The sequence below is a fragment of the Pseudonaja textilis genome, chromosome 3 (genome assembly GCF_049901715.1).
Source record: "Pseudonaja textilis isolate UNSWEBS1 chromosome 3, rPseTex1.2, whole genome shotgun sequence".
In the NCBI taxonomy this organism is placed as follows: Eukaryota; Metazoa; Chordata; class Lepidosauria; order Squamata; family Elapidae; genus Pseudonaja; species Pseudonaja textilis.
The window spans coordinates 83,163,445-83,186,796 of NC_141992.1; the positions used below are offsets into that span (position 1 = coordinate 83,163,445).

Consider the following 23,352-nt stretch of genomic DNA (forward strand, 5'->3'; position numbering starts at 1 on the left):
ACCCTTCTGGGAAATTCCAACTTCTCTTGCTGAACAACATTTTCTTTTGGAAGGTGAAGGAAGGTAGAAAGACATTAAGTATCCCTGTTATTATATTATGCAATTAGGAAAAATTAATTGAGGAAGTGAAAGTAGCAGGAACACAGGAGGTAAAATTGGAATTTTATATTTTAAGGGAAACTCAAGCTGAGTGTAATCAAACATATTTTTTTTAAAAAAAGGATTTTAATATACTTAGAACAAGGATTGAAAAAATACCACTAAAAGAAAAGCCAATATAATACCATTTCAAGAAACTAACTCAAAGTAAGTGGGAGTTCCTAGCAGGACTCTGCAGTAAGTTAAATAGAACTACCATAAATTAATTTCCTTCCTTCCTTCCTTCCATCCTGAAACCAGAAACCAGTCTATAGTTCTTCACCAACACTATAAAGTTGAGATAGAATCAGCTATTAAAATTCCACTAGATAGTCAATTCAGGGGAATTGAGGGAATGAGAAACAGGGAATGAGAAACAGGCTGAGGTCCAGTGGGTTTCAAAAGGCAATGAATCACAAAGTAGGCAAAGATATTCCCATTACCAGAAATAGTCGCTAAATATTACTTCAGCAAGACATAGATTTTCAGACTTAAATATACCAGATTCCTTATCCAGATGCAGCTGAAGCTTTATGAAGCCTTGATTTCCCGCCAAACTCTTTCCTTTCAAAGTTTAATTTCCATTATAGTTGACATTAATTGGTGGTTAGTCTTTTGGTACCCTGGCCTTTGATTCTCTATTATATTATATATTCCCTGGATTTAGAACACCTTGCCTCTCATTCTAGATCCAAAATCTGAGAGATGGGTATTAGTGGAACTTGCATCTGGCATTCAAATCTAGTAATAATACCAATTTCATCACCTCGTCAGGAAGATTATGTGTCTGGCTGGCCATGGCACTTGGGCAGATGAGACTGGCCCCCACTCTGATTCTCTTCCAGAAGGCACTGAAGACCTGGTTCTGCCAGTGGGCCTGGGGAACCCAGAGTGGGATGGAGCCCATGAAATGACTTGTGTAATCTGCTGTTGCTGGGGGTGTGCGATTTTACTATATTATTTGATTTTACAAGTTTTATTGTTTAAAATTGTGGTTTTATACGTTGTAAGCCGCCTTGAGTTGCCATGGCGAATAGGCGGCAATACAAATCTAAATAAATAAATAAATAAATAATCACATGAAGCATCCTTTGTTTCTCTTAATTGCTGCTTGTTTAGTTTTGCAAGTTTTATACCTGTTCCGATTTGTATATCTGTTCCGATTTGTATATCTGTTCCCATTTCTAACTACAATACTGAATTTCTCCATTTGCTCTGACAGTTTACAGATGAATGATTATAGCTTCAGCATGTAGATTACAGGATCATGAAAAGGTTGCTAAAGATGTTCTTGAAAATCCTTTTCTGTTCTTGTTGTAGTTGACTTTATTACTATTTACTTTATTGCTATACTATTACTATTAACCCTCTCATCTTTCGTTTCACCCATCTCCTCTTTATGACTGTAACCTTGGATTCTTTCAGTTCTTAAAGTACAAGTTTTCCTGTAGGTAGCTAAATGCAATCATTTTCACTTGCTGCTGGAAAGATAATAGCAATGATTTGGAAAGAGGATATATTCAAGAAGGACATTGCCACTAAAATATTTGTTATTATTCACTTATCTCTGGTGACAAGGGCACTTATTAAAACTGCTCAAGAAAGAAGCATATTTTTTCTGGGATGGAAGGAGGAAGAGGAGGAGTTAATTTCAAATCTAAGAAAACATGTGGCTGGAGAAGGAAATATATTTTAACTCCAATATGAATGACCAGGAAGACCTAATGGGATTGGTGATCTCAGAATATCTCACCTAAGGGTCCTGCTGGTCTCTTTTCACATCATTGGAAACAGGAGTGATTTAAATCCTACTTTGACATCAAACCACTCTGTAGGCATGATAACTATGGAAGAGAGCTAACCCCATAAAATGTGATGGAAACCTTTCTCATCCAACCCAGTCAGAATGCTGAGGGGATTAATTAGTCAATTTTGGTAAAGACTATTAAAGATGAAAAGAGTCATATATCTGCAGTAACCTGGGGCTATGAGTAGTATGAAGCCAAATTAGAATCCAGGCTTCTTTTACTGAGCACTCGTTTGAATTGGGGAAATTTGAAAAGTTGCCATAATTCATCTGAAATAGAAGAAACAAAGTCCAGCTTCTCTGGGTCCTCACTCTGGGAAGGCATTTATAATTAATCTGAGCCATTCTGAGGAAAAGTTGGAAAATTAGTAACAGCAAATTCTCTCTCTTTCTACACATATGTGCACAAACACATATCTAAAGATATAACTTGGCATAACAAGTTAAATAAGTAGCCAGCAAGGAGTTCATCCCAACTCAGTGGTATGTAAATTGCTTTCACAAATTTGCTAGTATTTGTCCATGGACAAAAATGTCATTGTGTCAAGGAGTAGGACACTCTCAAGTTGCAAATAAAGAAATCAAGCCTAAGCTGGTGCAGATTTGATGTGGTAGAACATAGCAGGCAGTTGCAGGAGAGAGGACTCTCTTTCCCAGATGGCAAAGAGACAACGGAGCTTGAAATGTCTGGAGGAGAGGAAAAAGGCAACAACAGATCCTTCCTAGCAATCTATTATAATTCTATTTATGCAGGTAATTGCTTTAATCTGGCAAGATACTGTCTGTAGGCAAACAACAATAAAATAACTAATCAGAAATAACCCCACTGCAGTTTTCTTGGCAAATTTTCTTGGCAAGGGCTTGCCATTTCCTGCTTCCTAGGGCTGAGGGAGTATGGCTAGCCCCAGGTCACCCAGCTGGCTTTGTGTCTAAAATGGAACTAGAACTCACAGTCTCCCAGCTACTAGCTGGGTGACTTAACTGCTACATTATTCTGGCAATAAAGCAGCTTTATTTAGTATTTATTCATTAACATTTCTACGATGGTCCAGTCCAGCACAGTCTGAGAAACAGTATAAACTCTAAAACCAATATTCGTTTGGAGTTATTTCATCCTGCTAAACAGGTAAAAAAAATTAGATGAATGGAATTTGAATGAATGTTACAAGTATCTCAAGCATCTCATATTTTAAGTTTATGGAGTGAACATTGGTTGTGCCAGAATGAAAAGATTTTCCAATTTTCCAATGAAGATTTCCATATTTTTCTCAAAATTATTCTGATTTCCCTTGTAACATTTTCATATGTTTCACTGCTGGAAGAAGCTTATTCTATTTTTCCTGAGGTATTCTGATGACTCTAAAAACTTTCAAATATATCCATACTCTTTTAAAAAACATATAGTTTTGCCTGAATTTCTTTGGCTTCCTCAGATATTTCTTTGAATTTTGCTTTACAATTGACTCCCATTGAAACTTTCATGGCAAATTTCCTCATTAGCTTTTATCCTTGTGGCAATGAAGAGAGAAGTAAGGCCAATCCCCATCTCCAAAATTACAGCAGATGATAATCCAAGAATCAAGGAATCTTTTTGTCCATGCTGATGTGTGAAATGTCAAAAAATCAGGAAAAATAAACCCAGAAAAAATAAAGCTTGTAGGCCAGACTGATTCATATAGTAGGGAAAAGAAAAGTAGGCCGAACTTTACCCTCTACCCTCTAGAGATGACTGAAATACTCATTGGGAATTTGCTACATCACAACTGAAAACTTCAATACTGCAATTGGTATATTAGTCATTTATACCAATCAGGATGAGGTGGACAGGAGTATTCCCTCAAGCATTGTGCTAGAGAGTACTGTTAATTATCTAAGAGATAAACTGTAGAAGTCAAGAATCTGTAGTTCTCCAAATATCATTGGAGAAGAACTCCATCAACCTGACAATTCGCTTAGGGCAAGACAAAGATTACTTCTGAAACAACTGCTTTCTTTAAAAAAAAAATCATATGTCATGGAAGGCTATTGTTCAAGGAAAATATTAAACTATAGATCAGATCTTGTGGGATGCGGGTGACTTTTTAGAATGAGAAATAGGACTCTGTGGGTATCAAATAAACATATTATGGGCGCTTTGAACTCAGTCCTGCCCAGAGACTTTAGAAATCTCCTTGAAATGTTTGTGAAGTCAAGAAATTCTACAGGGTGGAATGTCAGCTTTTCAGATTTGTTTATTTATTTCTGCTGAAGAACAAAATCAGTAACACAAGACATAAAGATGGGTTTCTGGAGAAAAGAGAGTTCTTTCAATTTAAAATTGGCCTGAGTGTGAGAGCCCACTGTGGGAAACTTTGCTGAGACAAGCTCCTATTTCAGCCTGCTAACATGAAGCCATTTCTACAGCATGTTTCTTTGTCTGCTTTATTCCCTTATGTGTTCTTTCTTCCTTTCCACGTGTACAAATATTTTGTGTTGAATGTGCTGCAAAAACTCATGTGGCTCGGTTCAAAGTGAGGATAAAGTGCAGGCTGATAGTTTGCACTGAAACAATTAAGTGGGATTCACGGATGCTTGGAAGGTTCTTGAACAAGGGGAAACATTGATGTAATAATGTTAGAACTAGGCACAGTATGGTTGATTTAAAAGTATAAGAGCTGTGGTGGTGCAGTGGTTAGAATGCAGTACTACAGGCTACTTCTGCTGACTGCCAGCTGCCTGCAATTTGGCAGTTCAAGTCTCACCAGGCTCAAGGTTGACTCAGCCTTCCATCCTTCCAAGGGTGGTAAAATGAGGACCCAGATTGTTGGGGACAATGTGCTGACTCTGTAAATTGCTTAGAGAGAGCTGTAAAGCACTGTGACGTGGTATATAAGACTAAGTGTTATTGCTATTGCTATTGGGTGGCAAGAGAAAGGATTAAGACTTTTTTTCCTAGAGAAAGGAGAATTTGAGCTCTGTGCCTCTTTGCGAAGGCTTAATCTAAATTCTAGACTAGATCCTAGCACTGATCACTTGAAAAGGAAAAAGGGGGTGGGGGCGATTTTATTATATTATTATTTTATTATATTATATTAATTTATTTGATTCTTTTTTATGAGTTTTATTGTTTAAAAATAGGTTTTATATTCTGTAAGCTGCCTTGAGTCACCATGGGCGAATAGGCGGCAATATACATTCAATAAATAAATAAATAAATAACGTTTTTGATCTTAGACATCTTGATTTACAATCATGGCTCAGTTCAATCTCTGTATAGAATAAGGTTAGAGAAAACCTGTGATCCTCCAGGTGGCACTCATCTAAAAGCCTTTAAAAAAAGTGTATTAGAACTATGCTGCCTTCAGTCTGACCTAAGTGTAGTACATAAAATTATCTATTGCAGTGTCCTACCCATCAATGACTACTTCAGCTTCAACCACAACAATATAAGAGCATACGATAGATACAAACTCAAGATAAACCGCACCAAACTTGATTGCAGGAAATACGACTTCAGCAACAGAGTGGTCAATGTCTGGAATACTCTACCTGACTCTGTGGTTTCTTCCACGAACCCCAAACACTTTAACCTTAGCCTGTCTACTATTGACCTCACCCCATTCATAAGAGGTCAGTAGGAGGCATGCATAAGCGCACCAACGTGCCTACCGTCCCTGTCCTAATATTCCTTTTTATTCGTATCCATTTCAAGTATTCATAATCATGTTTATACTTATACCTGTTATCTTATAATCGCTTGACAAATAAAAAAATAAAAATCAATAAACCACAATGATAGTGAGATTTTTCACGTTGGCATATCAAAAATTTGGAAATGCCTAACTTGACTCTGCCGGAATGTCACCCCCCCCCCAAAGAAATATCAAAAAAGCTATTTTATATATCCCCCTTCCCCTGCCATTAGGCCACCCTGAACAGTGGCCCTTGGCCATAACACCAAGGCTGGGCCTGAAGTAAACACTTAGGCCTTGACTTCAACCCTAGCGCCACCGCTGCCACTCAATAAGGTCACTCTGTTACTGTTTCAGTATGTTGAGAATTTAAATGAAACAACCATTTTTTTTCCTGAAACAAATGGAAAATGGACAAAAGGATTGTGTGTAAGGATCAGGCTATGGCATGTAACTGGATAACAACGGTAGACCAGCAGTAAGAATTCCAGATTTTGAAATAAGAATGATTAAAGACAAATGTGGATGGCTGCTAGATGACAGCAAGGGAACAGAGAATAATCTAACTCTGCCATCTGATGGCCATTTTTTTTTTGTAATTAAGTCCCACCAATCATTCTAGCAAAAAAAAAAACCCTTATCTAATTACAGTAAAGGTAAAAACATCCTGTCTATCGTCTGTTTTCCACCTTTATTAGTTTTATAAATAACTCAAGGGAGCAAGTTTTCCTAATACTTTTTCCTCCCATTTTCCCAACACCAACAACTCTACGAGATGAGTTGAACTAAGAGCAGGGGTGGGATACTATCGGTTCGGACCAGTTTGGTAGAACCGATTGTTACGATTGTGTGCAATTCGGAGAACCGGCGAATCATGCCCCTGGCTCTCCGCCTGCCCTTTCCCCTCTCTGCCTAGTCACTCCTTATGGTATTTCTTTTTTTTTTCTCCCAACGACCAGTTGCTCCGATAATCAGCTGTTCCGAGATCCTCTTCCTGTCTTTACTGCTTCACCCAGGAAGCTTCCCTGAGAGCCAGGACACAAAAAAATGGAGAGTGGGAGGGGCTGCGCGGCCCCCTGTGCTCCATTTTTTTGCCTTCTGGGCCTCAGGGAAGCGTCCTGGGAGCAAAAATGGCCTTTCAGGAGGCTTCCCTGAGGCCCAGAAGGCAAAAAAACAGAGCACTGAGGTATGTGTGTGCTGCGCGGCCCCCCTGCACTCTGTTTTTTGCCTCCTGGGCCTCAGGGAACCATCCGGGGAGCAAAATGGTCTCTAAGCATGGGGGGGGGCTGCCAAAAAAAGCCTGCCCACCCAGTCACATGGCCATGCCCACCTAGCGACGTCCACAGAACCAGTAGTAAAAATATTTGTATCCCACCTCTGACTAAGAGTAACAGGCCCAAAGACAGTCAGATGCCTTATGGCAGGACTAGAACTCAGTCTCATTCCCTTTCAGTTTTTATGTATGTGTTCTGTTATATTTTACAGAAAGCTTTTAAAATGTAATTAAACTTTATATTACTTCTTCTTAGAAGTTCCACTTCAGATAGATAGGCCACCTATGGAGAAATATTAATGCAAATATGTTTGCAAAAAAAACTTTTTAAATCCTGTTCTTCAGCTGAAAAGCCCACTAAGGTATCTTATATATAGTTAACATATGGAGGCTAATAAGCTAAAAAGATGACACCCAAAGTCAAGGGAAAGGGGAGGGAGAGGAGGAGGAGAGCAAGAAATTTAAGTCAGCAATTCCTACAAGTGAATAATAATGTGCTGGGGGAGGAAAACTCCTTGAAAACTCCTTTTAGCATAGCTAATGGAACGGCCCTTTCTCCACCTTCTTCTACTTTATTTTGAAGGAACATATGACTTTTAGGAAATGGGACCATTGATCCATAACTGATACTTGCTGCTTGATCTTTTTAACTAGACTTTCTGGCAATTGTGTATGTACTGAGGTATTCTTCTTTGAGCTTTGGATTAGTCCATTTGGAAAGATTTGGGACTTGTCGGATGCAAAAGGTATGTCCTCCCTAACCAATGAAATCAAACTGGGCTTTTCTCCCACCAACCATGAGCAAAACATTTTGATTTGGAAATGTTTTGTGTTGTTTTCAGTTTGAATTAAGGAAATGGGGCTGTTGCAAGCTTGAGACATCTGCGAAATGAACAGAATGAACCAAATAGCAGTGGAACACTTTTTGCACAGTTGAATCAACTGTTTTCAAAACTGAAATAGGGCATTTCAAACTCAAAACCATTTTGAATTTGAAACATTTTGTGCACAGGTATTTTATACTCGTACCACAGTCCAGGCTACATGTTACACTAAGTCAGATTCTGCTAATTCTAGAATCACTTGTATGTGAGATTATGTGAGATAAATAAGGTAGGTAAGAAGGTGGACTGGCAGACAAGCAGATGGATAAATATTCTGGATAATTGCTCTGTTGTAATTTCTTGAAACCTTCAACTAATAGGAACCTTTGTAGAAACTGAACCTCAGCTTGGTGTATGTTTAGCATTACTCTATCATTATATACAAACTAGACCATCATGTTGTTGAAAATGGATACTCATTCGCTCTAAACTCTCCATGTAAAGAGAATACTAGCAAAAAAGATATCCTGTATCTGACTTAATCCCCATATAGGTTTTAAAGAACTCAATTTTCAATTCAGTTAAAAATAAATTTTTCAGCCAATGATACCAATCAATAATACCAACTAGAATACTAATTCAATCCAGGTTACTTACTGTAGTTTAATATATTTATTTATCTCCCACACATAGGCATCTGTAGACGGGGCAAATATTGTGATGTCACAATGAAAACCACATGATTTATATACTTGAGTCCAATGCTGGGACATAAGGAAGCCCAAGGTTTGCATCATGGCATTACTCTATATGTTTTATCAGGGTTTTTTTTTCTTGCTATCATAGTTTGTATCAGATATTTATGCCCCTAACTTCCTCTCTACCTCTTAGTTAGCAACTATCCCCCATGGCCTTCTGAATATGAATATATTGAATATATTCCAATTTATAATTTTAAGCTATTCTCATTTTCAAGTACAGTAGAACCTCTGGTCATGACCATAATTTGTTTCATAATTTTGGTGATTTCTTCATATCCTAATATTTCATCTTCAGGAATTTCTGGATCAGGGGTCATGTTTGATTGCCACCCGAGTATGTGTTCATGACCAGATTCAAAAATTTTGTGCATTTTTTGACCAGAACCAGATTTGGTCGTGGTCAGAAGCGTTCATGACCAGAGGTTCTACTATAAATCTTACTCGGCCAGGCCAACATCATGCCAAGCTAGGTTGCTGGCACTGAGTAACAGTACACAATATTTGTACATTGTAGAATAGTGAACCAGGAATGTATCCCCCAGCATTTTGTCACACTTAGATGTGATGGTCTCTTATAAGTGTTTTCCATCCATATAGCTCCATAGTTAACCTGAGTATCATGCTCCTAAACATATAGCAACTGTTCTTACAATCATTCCAGTGCCAAAGTCCATATCTTATTTAATAAAAAGAGTGTAGATAGTTTGATGAATTCATCTATTTCCATTGCTAGAGGCAGCTTATCTGCAAATTAATAGTGCATAAACACAGATGCATACTCATTTGTACTATACAGTATGCACAACTTTTCTTGCGAAAAACCTTTTTGTACGCAATTTTTGAGTAAAAAAACTGCATCAAAAATATGCAAATTGGTCAACGAGAAAGTTAACTGTGTTCAAACTTGCAAATCAAGTCTTCAAAATGCTGATAAAGTATATATTATTTTATAAAGACATTAAAGTATTCTCTATCTTGGCTTTGCTCTAAAACAGTATTTCCTGACCTGAACCCTCCGGGAGACTTAGAGAAAAGCTACATCAAACACAGTCAAGGGTAGCCAAGCAGGGATGATATGAGAGGTAGCCCCCAATATTTGGAGGGGAGTTGAGAGGGTAACAGCACAGAACGAGATAAGGGAAGGGGACACAAACTATTCTGCCAGTTTAGAAATCTACATGTAGTCCTCAGCATACAAATGTAATGGAACTTGCTCATTACTGTTGTAATGGTTATAAAATGAGTTGGCCATGTGACCAACCTGATTTTATGACTATTTGCGGTAATCATTAAGTGAATCACCACATCATTAAGACAATAACATGGTGGTTAAGTGAACCAATGGTTTGCTGTGGGTACATTTTGCTGAAAACAGGAAGTGCTCGTTTTTAGGAAATGTGGTCACATGATCACAGGACACCACAGATGGTCATAATTGTTGCCAGCGCCTGAAGTTCAGTCACATGACTATGGAGGCTTACTTGAAGGTAAGTCCCTCTTAACTTTGAAAGGTTGCTAAATCAAGGCCTACATGTAGTAAAAAAATTCATGAAAATAGAGAAACGTTGCTACAAAGTGGCTTCCAGTTGGTTGCTGGAAAAGAAATAAGTGTTTTTTTTCTTGTGGACATGGTAAGAAGAGACCTGTGTCAGTTTATAGTAGACAATTTTCAGAAGCCTATCATCTTTTCTGATCAATACATCTTATTAAAAGGCATCATCTTTTGTGAGTTGTATCCTACTTCATTAAAGCTCATGAAAGCCTTTTGCCTTTTAATAAAATTTGTTTGTTAGAAAAGATGCTACCAGATTTCTTCTGAACATTCTTCTGCAGTGCTAGGGCGCAACTCTATACTGCCTGAAGATAACATTGACATTGGCCTTGAGACAGGCATGAGAGAGGAAAGGTATACAGGTAATTCTTTTGCCACTACTGAAGGTATGAAGGCACATAAGGTAGCCACAATACAGGTAGTCCTCGACTTACAACAATTCATTTAGTGACCGTTCAAAGTTACAACAGCACTGAAAAAAGGGACTTGTGGTCATCTTTCACAGTCACCTTTCCAGCATCCTGATGGTCACATGATCATAATTCAGATGCTTGGCAACCGTTTCATATTTTCAATGGTTGCAGTGTCCCAGGGTCATGGGATCCTCTTTTTGTGACCTTCTGACAAGTAAGGTGAATGGGGAAGCCAGATTCACTTAACAACCGAGTTATTAACTTATCAATTGCAGTGAGTCATTTAACAATGAAGGCAAGAAAGGTTGTAAAACAAGGGACAAACAAACCCCTCACTTAACAATAGAAATTTTGGGCTCAATTGTGGTCGTAAGTCAAGGACTACCTGAATTATGTTGCACTCTTGCTTCATCATGTTGCCAGGAGGCATGTAATAACCATTGCTTATTTTTTTAATGTTGTACTGAATTAGAAAAAAATCTGTTCAATCAATCAGTTTATTGTTTTGACTATCAGTTATGGACAGGTAAAAATCTGCAAAAAGTGGCTAAACATTAATAAAATACATTAAAATGTACAAAACTAAGTAAAAAAAAAAACATTAAAGGTGTTATTTAATAACACTTAGAAACCATCGTCTATATTGTTCCTTGGAAGTTAAGTATAATGCATCACAATATATAAGATAGGCTGTGAAATAGGCTTTTGCAAAATTGGGAAATGATTACAGGGCCCTAAAGATAGAATAGAATTCTTTATTGGCCAAGTGATTGGACACACAAGGAACTTGTCTTGGTGCAAATGCTCTCAGCATACATAAAAGAAAAGATATGTTCATCAAAAGTCGAGAATCATAAGGTACAACACTTAATAATAGTCATAGGGTACAATAAGCAATAAGATAACAAATCTATGTAAATCTCATCAAAGCAAAACATTAATTGGCCATTGACTGTGCTGGTTAAGATTGTGCTGGTTTGGGGAAAAAATTTCAAAGGCAAAATGCCATTAGTAAAATTTGAATGATCTTTCTTTTAAGCCCATCATTCCAAGCAAGGCTGTGAGCAGCAAAGATTTCTGGTATCTTTTCTCATTAATCCTTTAAAAATGACACCCAGGATGTTTGCAGCTGGTGGGCATAATGTCATCAAGATGAATTCTTCCAGCACTTTTATGCCTTAAGTCCCCTAAAGCCTGCAGTCTGAAAAAAATGTGCAGTATGACTGAAATGTCACTTCTCATATGTGTCATGTCTAGAGATGTGGATCTGTTCCCTTTGATGACCGTCATGCCTAGTTTCTCCCCTTAGGCAAGTATTTCTCCCTAACCATTTGCAGCATGGGACAAATATCAGAAGACACTTTTGGTCTTCCAATTGTTGTTGAATTATCATGTTAATTCTAGCTAGCAGAGCCAGAGTTCAGAGGAAATGAAACCCTTCAATACTTAAGAGGGCCAAGAATTCTCCTCTTTGCTCTAAAACAGTGGATCTCAACCCATAGTGTTCTTCACTACGGACCCCGTTTAAATAACTTTTGTGACCGTGTACCAACAAGACTTAATTCAAGATTTACAGCAAATCATAATATTGCTTCAAGCCTCTGATGACATTGTGCTGCCTCCCCCACGGGGGTCTGTGGATGACAGGTTGAGAACTACTGCTCTAGAATACTGTAAATATTACTGCAAGATTATTCGGGGGAATAGAATAGAATAACAAAGTTGGAAGGGACCTTGGAGGTCTTCTAGTCCAACCTCCTGCTTAGGCAGGAAACCCTATTCCAGTGATGGCTAACTTTTTCGTCATCCCGTGCTGAAAGAGTGTGCATGTGTGTGTGTGTGTGTGCGCACACACATGTGCGCCTGCATCCATAAAGCAATACATGTGTGACCCCCCCACCCCCTGCGTTCCCCGTGCCTCTGTGCATGCACATGCATCTCCCACGCATGCCCTTCCCCCTGCACATGCCCGGCAGACACACGACAATCAGCTGACTGGCGGGAGGCGCACGTGTATGCACAGTGGACCTGATCTGGGGTGACAGCTCACGTGCCGGCTGGGCCATAGGTTCGCCATCATGGCCCTATACCATTTTAAACAAATGGTTATCCAATTTCTTCTTAAAAACTTCCAGTGTTGGAGTATTTACAACTTCTGGAGGCAAATTGTTTGATTAATTGTTCTAACTATCAGAAAATTTCTCCTTAGTTTTAGGTTGGTTTTCTCCTTGATTGTTGAGAATGATGGGTGTTTTCTGCCCCACCCAATAGTAATCGTTTTGTTTTAGAGGTTTATAAAAAAAAAACTATGAAAGAACAGCCTCCCCCCCATCACAACAGTAAAAAGATAAATGTTTTTTTTTAATATTATTTTTATACAGTGTTATTTCCTGTACATTATCCATAGAATTATTTTGCAGAATACAAGCACAGTATGCAAATAGGTAAGTATGTCCTTAGAAATGGCTGAGTAAAAGTGAAGGGAAAGCTTCGCTTTTATATTTCCAGAGTAGTATAACCGATTCTAATCCTGACTTCCAAATATGTTGGCATTTTGAGAACTCCCAGAATTCCCAAATCCTATACTTTTGGAGAACACCAGGTGTGGGAAAGGTAATTCCAGTGAAACATTAACCAGCTGCATTCAGAAATAATATTCAAATACTTTGGGGAAGTAAATCCTCATTTCAATCTGTGATCTAGTGACCCTACCTGTCACTGTATTTTATCAATCTCAAATAAGCTACTTTTGAGAAGTTTCAGACTAACAGAGTTGGAAGGGACCTTGAAGATCTTCTAGTTCAACCCCCCCTGCTCAAGCAGGAAGCCCTATACCAATTGAAACAAATGGTTGTCCAATATCTTCTTAAAATAAGAGTGGTTAGAATGCAGTACCGTAGGTTACTTCTGCTGACTGCTGGCTGTTTGCAATTTGGCAGTTCAAATCTCACCAAGCTCAAGGTTGCCTCAGTCTTCCATCCTTCTGAGGTCAGTAAAATGAGGACCCAGATTGCTGGGGGCAATATGCTGTCTGACTGCTTAGAGAGGGCTATAAAACACCGTGAAGCGGTAGATAAAGTCTAAGTGCTATCGCTGTCGCTAAAATCTTTCAGGATGGAGCATCCATAATTTCTGGAGGCAAGTTGTTCCACTGATTAATTGTTCTAACTGTCAGGAAATTTCTCCTTAGTTCTAGGTTGCCTTACTGCAGGACAAGACTTACAGCAATGCAGTTTTTCGTTTTGCATATCACTGCTTGAAACCTCAGCAGAATTTTTCAATTAACCATTTTTAATTTTTGTTTGTTGTGCAATGCAGAACTTCCAATAAAAATTATTAACACTGGATTGCTGAATTCATCGCTCTTTGGGAGAGAGAGAAATGGTGAGTAAGCAGACTGTTTCAGATTTGGAGGGGGGGGTATAACATGTCAGTGTAAGAAATTTTTATTTGAACTATTTCAATAAAATGCATAATCCATTGTGCAAATTAAAAAAAAAATTGCTGCCCACTGTAATTATGTTAGGATCTTATTTGGGCTATGTAAATTTCATAAGTATGTTAACATTTGAATAATTCAGTGGACATCCACAGCAAAAGAGAAAAAAAAACTCTTCTGAATAGACTGTGTTACTGTTGCATAATAAACTTTATTTAACACATTCACTTACTAACACTTTAACAACCCGCCATGAGGCAGGGCACTGGAGCAGAAATAACATGCATGGAAATATGTAGCTTCAATCCTTGACCAATATGTTACAAAAATAGCAAAAAAAAAAAATTACAAAATTGAGCATGTAACTCCCAAACATTTTTGTTAAAGATTAACTAGAAAGTATTTTGCTATGCTAGATCAATATACAGAAAAACAAAAACACTGATTCACTGGCATTAGTGGTTTCTACCACTGTATGGAATGAATGCACACAAAATACTATTGCTGGCTGCACTTGTGCTTCTTTTGAGTCTGTGTTTGACCATTGGAAATTGAGTAGTGATCGATCTAGGAAAAATATAAGAATGCAGATGCTCATCTGAGTTAGTTCAGATTTAAGAAATCAGTCAGACACTCCTTGTAAGAATTTGAGATTAAATGTCATTTAGGGGAACGGTACTAAGGATTGTTAGCAAATCGATCTCAGCATTAAACCACATTTTCCAAACCCTTAAGTAAAGGCTAATTAAAATAATAGCAACAGCACTTAGTCTTACATAGACTTCACAGTGCTCTACAACCCCCTCTAAGCGGTTTACAGAGTCAACCTATTGCCCCCAAGAAACTGGCTCCTCATTTTACTCACCTTGGAAAGATGGAAGGCTAAGTTAACCTTTAGCCTGTGAGGACTGAACTCATGGCGGCGAGCAGAGTTAGCCTGCAATTGCAATACTGCATCCCAACCACTTGGCAACCAAGCTCTTTGATATAAAAATGACATCAAGCCTACAGCCTTACAATGGACACTCCATTGTGAAACATCTATAAGGTTCAGCCATGGACTGGATGCCATTGGACTCAACCAGAGCCCTGTTTTCCCCCTCCATGTACACTGGCCTATGACAAGAATTAGGAAGTCTGCAGTTATATCTTATTCCTCCATTTGTAATGGAAGGTGTGAATGACCTTGGGGAAAGCAGGGAAGAGATACTGTTTAGGAATCAGAGAAGAAGGGTAGAAACCCCCAATGGCTCATAAATCAGAGAAAGAAACTTAGGAAGGACCTGCCTTAATGGAACAAAGAGTTAAAACACAGAAAAGTTCTTACTTTCAGACATGCAAGATTCTGTTAATTAGTCTTACAATAAAGCAGAATTAATTTCCTTTCAGCTTTACTAGGCAGGGCTGACACCATCCATCTCTCCTTCTGTTCATTCATGCAAGTAACTTACTGATAAAGCAGAATTCTATACTCCATATTCCATGCTTTATGACAGTTATCTTTAAACAGTTGGGGTGTGTGCATGTTTTTTTTATCGTAGTTTGTTTATGAAATAGTAGGGCTTACTTGGGATGATGTTTTACTTTCTCTTTCTCTTCCCTCTTTTTCTCCTTTTAATAATCAGAATGATCCAGTTGCTACCTGGAATTCATTTTCCCAATATCTCCAGCATTGATCCAAGACATTCTGGAGAAATTACTATCATTTGTGGTCACTGTTGCCTCCAAGTAACAAGCAGCCTTATCCTAAACCAGGGATGGGCAAACTTTTTGGCTCGGGGGCCTCATTGACTTTTAAAATTTGACAGACGGGCCGGGTCAGCACAAGATACGATACATATAAAAAACTGCAAAATCTCCGCAAAATCAAGTCACTGCGCCTAATGCACCACCTGGTGTCGAAATGCCTGTCATTACAAGTCAAAATCAAATGAATTCAATCATTCAATCATTCACATCAAACCTTAATTCTGTACCAATCTTCGGCAGGCCGGATTAAAAAGACCAACGGGCCGGATGTGGCCCGCGGGCCGTAGTTTGCCCACCCCTGTCCTAAACTGAGGACTATCCTTGTGTGCTCGTATATCTGCATTATCAAAGAGTATAAACTGCTAAATAAATAAATAACCCCATATTTCTACATGCAGATAGTCCTCATTTAATGATCAATCATTTTACCAAAGTTTGAAGTTACAATGGTCATAAGAAGGGTTGCTTTATAGGCCATAAAACAACCTGGCCATCATAAATGGTTACACTGACACCCCTTCCCCAGTCAATGAACACATGTTGGGTGGATCAGTGTTACAATTTGTTGTGGTGTTCCACAGCCAGGCGACCTCAATTCATGGTATTTTTTTTGTCAGTTTCCAGAAATAAAATGGGCATTCAAAATTAATGGATTTACTTAACAATCATGGCATTTGCTTAATGATCATGGCATTCTCATAACGATTTCAGCTTTTGCTTAACAACTGCAGTGTTTACTTAACTGTGGTGTCTACTTAACTTAATGGCCATGGCATTGCTTAATGACTACAGTATTCACTTAATGAATGCCATGTAAAAAGCTGGAAATTTACTTCTGATCACATGTGTGCCTTGACTTGTGACTGTAATGATTTAATACCGTAATTCTAGGCTCAATTACAATTGTAAATCTTCTGCAATGAATTGAACACGTTTTTGGAAAACTGTAATTTCTTGATATGTAGTTCAGGGACTTCGTACTAAGTCATCTCTGGCGTCTGATTTTGGACTCAATTTTTTCGGTTCCCCAGAATTTAATGTTGCCCTAAAGATTTGGGTCAAAAAAAATTGATGGACTATTTCAGCTAGCTGCATTTCCACATATATATAGCCTCCTTTCAACAATAAATTTACAAAACATCAATTTTAATGATTGAGTCATTCTGTAATATGGAACCAAGTTGTCTCTTGGATTAAGGTACAATACTGTATAGGAAAATCTTTACTTCTGATAATCAGTACTCCATAACTCTATTTCTGGAAAAAAAAATGCAACAGAATCTTATCTCCTATAGAATGGCGATTTCTTGCTGCATTTAAACTTGTGGAGAATTCCCTGAATAATTTTATTGAGGATTATATTAAACAAAGAAGACTAATACAACAACCTATACAAAAATACATTTATATACTGTATATATAAAAAAGGGCAGAAAAACTCCAAAAGAAAACAAGAGGAAGAAAAAGGAAGAAAAAAAATTAGAAGAAACTTCCCCCTTTATCCTCAGCAAGTATGATCAACATTATCACCGGACCTTAACATGTAGCCAAATATTTTTTCAACCCATATCCCAACCCATTTTCTCTAAATTTATGTCTCAATTTTCAGATCTCCTTTTTAATCAGCCAAAGTCTAGTCAGAGTTAAATAGCAACTTCAATATTTATATCTCCCAAATTAATTTCAAAGTCTTTCTTTAATTCAAATTCATCTGAACTCTTAATCCATTTAATTTTTCCCTCTGAAATTAATACTGTAATCTCCCTTTTGCTATATATTGTGAAAAAGAAAATTACACTCTCTAAACACATAACTTTCTTTCTAAATAGACTGAAGAGCAACTCATCCAGCAAATACCAAACTTGCAGTTCTGAAGGTTCTTCAGTTCTTGGCAAACAATAAATTCCAAAGTGATTAAAAAGCCGAGGTTTACTCAAACATTGAGTTAATAAAAGGCTATATTAACAGCTCAGAGCACAATGGAATCCTGCAACTTCCAGCAAGAGACTGCAAAAATGTCAGTTTCTGCTGTCTACTCACAAAAAACCAGTTGCCTGGAGTACATATGGTTAATCTCAAGAGCTCTCTTTAATCCAGAGAGGATTTTCAGAGTCTGAATCAGTGGTGGGATTCAAATTATTTTACTACCGGTTCTGTGGTCGTGGCTTGGTGGGCGTGGCAGGAGAAAGATACTATGAAATCTCCAGTCAGAGGTGGTATTTACCAGTTCTCCAAACTACTCAAAATTTCTGCTACTGGTTCTCCAGAACTGGTCAGAACCTGCTGAACATCACCTCTGGTCTGAATCCAGTGTCCAGCTGTCTTTTTGACAGTAATGTCTCCTGAGATTCATGGAATGTCAATTCACAATTCCTCACCAGACATGACTCCAAGTGTAAAATTCCTTGAAAAGAATAATGCAGTAGAAATAATACCACAAATCTGAAGTCAAAGAATATTTTTTCTTCTACAGGACAAACACTGCATCTGTTCGTGAGCATGCAGACTGTAGAAGAACTGTAAAACATCATAACAAAATGTAAGCTTTCTTCAAACCAACTTTTGAAATGACAAGACAACCTTTGAGAAGTTGGGGAAAAAAACACTATTTTTCTGGGCAAGAATAAAGATGCAATGTTTGGGGAGAACCATGTGTGAAATAAATAAGAAAGTGGCTGCTTTACACTCTTTAAAATTATTTTATTACACCTCAGAGAAATGCTGTTTATAATTCAGAGAAACAGGCAGAAAGCAATAGGACAATCTTATGAGACAGTAAAAATGATATTTTCTCTTTCTCATCTGGAATACACATATAATAAACCTTGCTTGTGGTTACCAGATGCTTTTCAGATTTTCAGAAAGATGAAAATGTCATTGTGCTGCATGTGTCTGCCTCAATAAATATAATTTCAAAAAATTGATTTTTTTCAATGAGAAAGCTAAAAAAATCAAGTTTTCCTTCATTTATCTGTTATTAGGGAGGGCTTCATATTCTTTACTCAAGTGATTTTTTTATTCTGTGAACAGATAGATCCCTCTTGATTCAATTCTGAATTTACCATTTTCGTGAGTAATTCTTGGGAAAAGCCTGTCTGTTTTCCAAGATTTTACCCCCAGCTGATAATGTTCTAACTGATGATTTCATACATTTCTCCTAATGGAAATTCAGTTTAAATTTGACCCGATCCATACCAATCAAATAAGCATCAGTCAGGATAGAAAATTATTAGAAAATAAAAGAATATAAAAGGAATGAAAATCAAAAAGGAAGAATTTAAGCTGCAAGCATTTGCAGATGATCTGGTTTTCATCTTAGATGACCCTCTAGAAACAGCACCAAAATTGATAGAAAAGATAGAGACATATGGAACGGTGGCTGGTTTGAAAATAAATAAAGATAAGACAAAGATCTTGACAAAGAATATGCTATTAAGACAAACGGAAGAACTGGCAGACCTATTGAAAATTCAGGTCACGAATAAGATCAAGTACTTGGGGATATATTTGACAGCAAGATGTAGTACACTAAAAGAGAATAATTATATCAAACTTAAACAGCAAATAGCGCTAGATCTGGCGAAATGGGAAAATTTACAACTGTCACTAATAGGGAGAATTTCAACAATCAAGATGAATATATTACCCAGAATTTTATATTTGTTTCAAACAAGTCCAATTAGGCTTGGAAAAGATTACTTTGAAGATTTAAATAAAATTGTGTTGAAATATATATGGCAAGGTAAAAAAGCGAGAATAAAGTTAAAACTTTTGCAAGATGCTAGAATTAGAGGAGGATTTGGTTTGCCTAATTGGGAGTTGTATTATCAAGCTACAAATCTGATGTGGGTTAAGGAATGGATAACACTAAGAAATACTAGATTGTTGACATTAGAAGGACATGATTTGTTGTTGGGGTGGCATGCTTTTTTATGGTATAAAGGAACTAAAACACAGGGGTATTTTAGAAGACATTATATACGGGAGTCTCTGTGGTTAAACTGGGAGAAGATTAAAAGACAATGTTATTTGAAAATTCCAGTCTGGCTATCGACTATTGAAGCATTTTCTTATCCTATAATATACAAAAAGGAACAAACAGTTAGATATGGTGAAATATTGAATGAAAAGGGTGAACTCAAATCTATACAAAAACTAGAGGAACAAGGTATATAGATGAATTGGTTTTCATATGCGCAAATACATTCAAGGTATGATAAAGATTCTAAAATGGAAGGTTTCTATGATAAATTGACTGATTTAGATAAGATTTTGACAGGTACTGATGAAAAGGTGATTAAAAAATTGTATGGATATTTATTAGAAATTAAATTAGAAGAACAAGTTAAAGAAACTATGATTGCTTGGGGGAAGAATTTTGGATGTGGGATTGATTTAGAGAAATGGCAAAAATTGTGGTCTCAAAATTATAAAATGACAATGTCAACAGATATAAAGAAAATTTGTATAAGATGTTTTACAGGTGGCATTTTCCCCTGACACGAATAGCAAGAATGTTCAAGAATAAATCCAAAAAATGTTGGAAATGTCATCAGACACCTGGCTCATATTACCATATGTGGTAGACTTGTGCGGATGCTAAAAAATACTGGACTAAAATCCACATGTGGTTGGAAAAAATGACAAAAAAACATAGACTTGAAACCAGAGATATTTTTATTGGGAATTTTACTTGAAATATATATAGTAAAAACTTGAAATATCTGATTGTAAATGTATTAACCGTGGCTAGGATTGTATTTGCCAAAAACTGGAAAAATGAGAAAACACCATCACAGGAGGAAATCATTAAGAAAATATTGGAATGTGCTGAAATGAATAGGTTGACATTTGAAATTAGAGAACAAGAGGATAAACAATTTTATAAAATCTGGGATCTATTCTATCAATGGTTAGACAATAAAATACAGTAATGAAATATGTAGACTCTTAGAAAATAATAAATATATAAAGATGTATTTCTTTCTTATATCTACAAAATGATTTTAGGATAGATTTGGGATGATAATATGAACTGTTATAAAACAAACTAAGTAAATTATGATTATCTTGTAAAACATGAATGAATAAAAATATAGTCAAATGATTGATTAATAATGATACTAAGGTATTTAATTTTTGATTGAAAATACGAGATTATATGCAATGTAATTGTAATTGAAGACTACGACATGGAAGCACAAAACAATTTGTAAACCAACCAGCACGCTGTATGTATACATATGGAAGATGGCTTGATGTTTTTATGATTTGTTTGTTTATGTTTGTTTCTAAAAACCAAAAAAAACTTTAATAAAAGAAAAAGAAAAATATTAGAAAATGAACCCTTTGGTTATCACCACAAACCATAAAAACAAGATGACATTTTAGATCTGAAATGTGTACGATTGCTATTTAATTTGGCTGCAAGAAGCAGGAAAAGTCAATCTCCCAATAGAGAAAGTTTTCACCCCCAACTGTATGCTTGAATATTTAAACCAATCAAAAGGAACATTCAAGTCAGAACTCATGGAAATTGAGGATAACATGCCAGACCTACTCATCTTCTTACAAAACAGTTGGTTGTGCAATGAGGGAGTTGTATAGCTATCAAGAAAGTTTCACCCACTATTTTGGCCTCGATTTAGTTTGCTCCGATTCTTTATTTGTATGATAAATTGGTGACAATAGTTATTGTTCCTTGTTCCTATCACAGCTGGATTATAGCTTATTTGTATTAGTGAGCATGTGTCTACACACATGTACTTAGAATGGACTTCAGAGAAGCCTCCCTCAGGTGTGTATTTCTGCACATACAAAAGGGATGGAGCTTCCATTCCATGACATAATGCTCCTTTTACATTACAGTTCTCCAGACCTTCTTCTACTGTTTTTTCCAGAACTGATCAGAACCTGCTGAATACCACCTCTGTTTTGCATGGGAGACTGTCAAGATATTCCAAGGTGGCAGATTAGACAGGGATTTTTTTAAACCCCACCCCCCAAATGTCACTTCCAGTAGATGGACTAGATCAAGAAATCAGCTCCAATAGAAGGCTAAAACTGTTTCCATTTAGATTAACTGTAATAACAGAATCTTTCAACTCTGTGCAGTATCTTCTCCTCCTTCTTATAGTTCAGTGAATTAGGAAGTCCTTCTCTGACTCACTTCCAAAGGTTACATGTGTATGGAGATTCTCAGTCATCCAGGCCATGGCTGTCCCAAAGGTGCTTTTTCAAGAGGCATACAGGTACAAATCCTTCCATTCAGAGGTGGTATTCAGCAGGTTTTGATCAGTTCTGGAGAACTGGTAGCGGAAATTTTGAGTAGTTCGGACAACTGGCAAATACCACCTCTGATTGGAGATTTTACAGTATCCTTCCCTTGCCACGCCCACCAAGCCATGCCCACAGAACCGGTAGTAAAAAATAATTGAATCCCACCACTGCTTCCATTCCCCACCAGCCAGCCAGAGCTGAAAAAGCTTCTTGGGTGAGAAGCGAAACGTCTTCAAAACAAAAAACAAAAAACAGAAAGTCCAGTTGCCTCTTGAAAAAGCACCTTTGGGACTTATTGTTACCTGTCTGTTGTGGACTTCAAATAGGGTTTACCACAACACCCTGGGAATGGACCTTATCTATCTCTGTCATTATTCTTCCTCTCTACATCTTACACCAAACTATTAAAAAAAATATTTTGAGATCATGTCCATAAAATCTTTATGAGACTTATTCTCCTTGTGAACTGTTGAATAAAGACCACTAAGCTTTCCTTTTGCATTTTCCTATGCATCAACTTACTCAACTGCCTTTCCTCTAAAACATTCATCCCTCTCATCCTGACTATCCATCAGTAAAGAGTTCACATTAGTTCTTCTCAGTATGAAGGAAAGAAAAAAAGCTCTGAAGTAACAGAGAAGGATAGTGAAGAATCAGTTTTGTTGCATGTCAACACTAGGCCAACAAATTGGAAGAATCGACCACTGATGCTAGGTTTTAGGATTACTCCAGGAAGTTCAAGATTCATTGCCACAAGGAGGTAAGTGATACAAAACTTATTTTATTTGCATAGCCAGAATGATTTCACTTGGTTTGAAGCATAATTTCTCAGCCACTCCAGAAGATATTTGCATAAATGACTACAGTTCATGCAGGCAAAGCCAAATCAGTCAGAAACCCTACATAGTGGAGAAGAGTTTTGTTGCTTTTTTTTTTTTTAAGAAAGAAAGGCCTAAACAGGAACAGGATGTGTGGAGATTCTCCACTAAGCTTAAGCTCAGTGTGTCTACACCTTTTTCTCCTTCAAAAAATATATTACAAACTGCCCATTGATTTTTGCAGGCATTTTGGATGTGATGAAACATTCATCTGATGGCGGGGGGGGGGGGGATTTGTCTGTTATGTTTTCGTTTTGTCCTATTACTGATTTGTGCTCCCTGTCAGTTCTTTTTTCTTGCTGTCAGTATTATGTAGCCAGTGTTATGTAGCTATTGCCAATTTGGAATGGTTCTAGCGAACCAGTGGTTTCGACCATCCTGGCCCTGCCCACCTGCCCCTGACCCATCCTTCCCTATCCTTCCCTCTTTCTTGCTCAGCTGAATCATGCTGCTCAGCTGATTTCCCCGCCTCAGCTGTTCTACTTACCGCGGATGCCCTAGAAGGTAAACAGCTGAGCTTGAAATTGCTGTATTTTGAATGCTGCATACAATCGCTGCACAAAGCACG

At 37.3% G+C, this 23,352-nt stretch overlaps 1 protein-coding gene across 1 annotated transcript in view; it reads right to left on the reverse strand.

Annotated features, from left to right (window-relative positions):
• OLFM3 (olfactomedin 3) overlaps positions 1-23,352 on the reverse strand; it is a 204,002-nt gene that overhangs the window by 75,251 nt on the left and 105,399 nt on the right. The window lies entirely within an intron of this gene.